Consider the following 3,735-nt stretch of genomic DNA (forward strand, 5'->3'; position numbering starts at 1 on the left):
CTTTGTAGACTCATATAAATATCTAGGTTTCTATATTGATGAACATATGAATTTCAGAAATGGTGTTAAGGTTCTTGCTGATTCAGCACGTAGAGCTTTGGGAGGAATCATTGGTAAAAGCAAGAATCTGAAAGACATAAGTTTTCAAACTTATTCTAAATTGTTTCAAGCTTGTGTGTGCCCTATACTTGATTATATTGTGGGTGTTAGAGGTCTTAGGAATATATCTAATTGTGAATTAGTGCAAAATAGTGCCATAAGATATTTTCTGGGTGTGCATAAATATACCCCGACATTGGCGATAGTGGGAGACATGGGATGGGAATCATGTGAGGCTCGCTGGAAGATATGTATGGCCCAGTTATGGAATCGTCTATTAGACGCAAATAGGTTGACAAGAAAAATATTTCTCTGGGATAAACACACTCTTGGTCCTTGGTCTAACGACATATGCAAATTGTTTTGTAATTATGGTTTTGGTGCGTTGTTTCTTAATAATGAAAAGCTGAATATTGGTTTGTTTAAAGAAGAGGAAAAAAGCTCTTTATCGAGATGAATTGTAGATGAGAATTTGTTGTTTGTGTGTGGTGTGTGTGTGTGTGTGTGTGTGTGTGTGTGTGTGTGTGTGTGTATTTGTATGTGTGTACGTGTATATACATATATGTATGTGTATATGTGTGTATATGTATATATTTGTATTCATGTATTTCTCCGAATGATTTGTATATGCGACAGGAAGATGTTTGTTAAATAAGTACATTTGTGGTGTCTTGTAATCCCATGTGGGATGGGCCAAAATGTTTGGCATGACACAGAAATAAAACATAACTAAAACTATAACAGCGTTTTGATACCAGGAGCCCAATGAGGTTTTACAGATCATTCAGTCAAACCGAGCGGTTTTTGCCACAACTCGTGGCCATGAAGTCCACCAGCCACTGCGACGCATGTCTCTTTTGGTCCAGTATCAAATTGAACGACGTGCAGCTCAGTGTGCATCGTTATTTGGTTTTCCACAAGACAGAAGAAGGGTGCACCGTTCCTGGCGGCGCTGCAATACCAGGTCGATGTGTGGAGTGAATGGCGCAAGCCCCTTTTTCAACTCCCATTGCTAAAAATCCATCTAATATGTTGTCCCCTGATAGAGGACAGAGGATAGAGGATATTAAACTGATAAGAACAGATACTACACTTGATCTTAGCCAAAAGGCCGAGAAGCGATGAGCACCACCTGTTTGCTGTCTGACGCAACCTCCCCTGGGTCTTTAGTGCAGAGATTCATGTCTTTAACAGCTCGGGGGAACACGTGCAGATCAAAATGTGGTAACGCTTCACGAATTTGCATGTCATCCTTTCGCCTCCGGGATAAGGTTCGTCTCTGTACCTGTGTTTCACTTAGAAGATCCCGCCTATCGATTTCAGAGACTATCATTGGCTCACGTACATGTGAAACAGTCGAATGGGTTCGACTTGACCCGCACCCATTGGTTTCCACATTTACCTACCCCCCTAGCGACAGCGGTTATGTTCAAGGTAAGTGAGAAAGTTCAGTATTCATATTACCGGAGAATTGTGAGAGGATTTTGACGACAACGACGACGTGATAAAGGACATTTATTATAAGGTAAGACCAACTGTATTGTTTGTAAAAGTGTGCTACAGCGAAAACATAGTTTTATATATAAGAAAATAAGCAGTTAGCCGTGAAATAGCCAGCCAAAGGTAGCGCAAAGTTAGAGTAACGAAGTTAAGCCTGTCAATGTCAATTCCGGTCTCAGTGAAATGTGTTTGAAATAATATTCCTACTATTGGGTTTACTTTGTTGTGATATTGTACTACTAATGTTTGAGTCGAAATTGAAAGTTTAACTATGCTTTAGATGCGTTAGCATATAAATTGTGATTACCATGCTTAACATTGAAAATGAATGGGTTTGCAATAGTCAATGTATTTATTACACAGTAATACATTTATTTAATCTTTTATCAGACTACCTGGTTATCTTCTGTATATCCTGCAGATGTAGTTACTATAGTTTGGAGTCAAAATTCAAAGTGTAATTATGTTTTATTTTGGGTTTTTTTGACAAATGTTTTTATTCATTTTTCAATTGCAATACAAAGACACAAAACAGAGCAGAACAAGGCACATCAATAAGTACAAATAGGCACTTGAGGATATTCCAAATGTAGAGATGTTAGTGGTATGCTTATCTGTTATGGTAACACCCTGACTCCCATCATGGCATTTAAGGAAAGGAAAAGAATAATACTAAGGAGTGACAAACATGTACATGCACAGATGGACACAAAGAAAAATGTTTAGAGACAGTAGACTACAAAGCCGCAATGAAACCCCCCTCCAGAAATTTCATAAATGAGCCCCAAATCTTAACAAAGGTGTTATATTTCCCTTTAACAACATATGTAAGCTTCTCTAGGGCAAGGCATTGCAGTAGCCCTTCGATCCAGCTTTGTTTGCTTGGTCTGTGAACAGATTTCCATGACAGTGCAATTTTATGTTTAACTTCAAGAAGACAAAATATAACCATCTTCTTCCTGCTATTTTTAGTGTACAGCTAGCTGGGAAACATCCAAAAATACAAAGTTTGGGACACAGTGGAAGTTGTTCATTAATAAAAAATAGATACAACTCCAATGATCTCTTTCCTAAATTCTTGAATGAGGGTGCACATAGTGGAGGACACAATCTCTCAGTTCTTTTCAGAAAAAGGATTGTAGACTTAGAAGCATTAACCTTATAACCTGAGAAGCTGCCATACGTTCCTATTAAATTTAATAGAGTAGGTATAGATTATTTCAAGTCTGTCAGAAATATAACTATGTCATCGGCAAATAATCCTATTTTATTTTCAATCTTATTAATTTTGATACCAGTTATCCCACTGTTGCTTCTAATCGCGATTGCTAAAGGTTCAATGGCCAGTACGAAAAGAAGAGGGGACAGAGGACATCCCTGTCTTGTACCTCTGGAAAGAGAGAACTGATCTGAAACCCTATAGTTGGTCATTACTGAAGCCCTTGAATCGTGATATAAGATTTTAATCCAACTAAGGAAGTAGCTGCCTATTCCAAAACGGTTAAGCACTTCCCATAGGTATTCATACTCGACCCTATTGAAGGCTTTTTCCGCATCAAGCCCTATCACAGCCGTATCAGGTGTTTCTTTCTTGGCATATATAATATTCATCAGCCTATGGATATTGTGAGAGCCCTGCCTTTCTTTAATAAAACCATTTTGATCCAGAGCGACAATAGATGGCAAGTGTTTTTCTAACCTTCTGGCAAGAACTTTTGCTATTATTTTTGCATCATTGTTGATTAAAGAAATGGGACGGTAGGAGTCACACTTTGTGGAAGGCTTTCCTGGTTTTAATATTAAGGTTATAAGTGTGTTCCGTAATGATGATGGCAGTTCAGCCTTTACAATACATACAGTTAAGCAAAGGAATCAGCAAAGGAATCAACAGCATGTCCTTAAACTTTTTATATATTTCGATTTTCCCTCCCTTCATACTGTCTATGGCCTCTGACAGCTCAGACACTACAATTGGGGAGTTGAGCTCCTTTTTGGCGTTCTTGGATAGGACCGGCATTTATATCTGACTTAGGAAGCTGTGGAGTGCGTAAGATGTGGCTGGATTTTCAGACATATACAATTTAGAATAGAATGACTGGAAAGAACTATTAATTTCTTGTGGATTAGTAATTGTTA

The 3,735-nt window shown here is 38.1% G+C and overlaps 1 non-coding gene across 1 annotated transcript; it reads right to left on the reverse strand.

The window, feature by feature from the left end:
* Positions 1-1,026: 1,026 nt before the first annotated feature.
* LOC144513705 (U2 spliceosomal RNA) lies at positions 1,027-1,222 on the reverse strand. The gene has a single exon (XR_013501159.1). It is a non-coding gene; the product is annotated as a U2 spliceosomal RNA (small nuclear RNA).
* Positions 1,223-3,735: the final 2,513 nt, after the last annotated feature.

This window comes from Sander vitreus, unplaced genomic scaffold, assembly GCF_031162955.1.
Source record: "Sander vitreus isolate 19-12246 unplaced genomic scaffold, sanVit1 ctg323_0, whole genome shotgun sequence".
In the NCBI taxonomy this organism is placed as follows: Eukaryota; Metazoa; Chordata; class Actinopteri; order Perciformes; family Percidae; genus Sander; species Sander vitreus.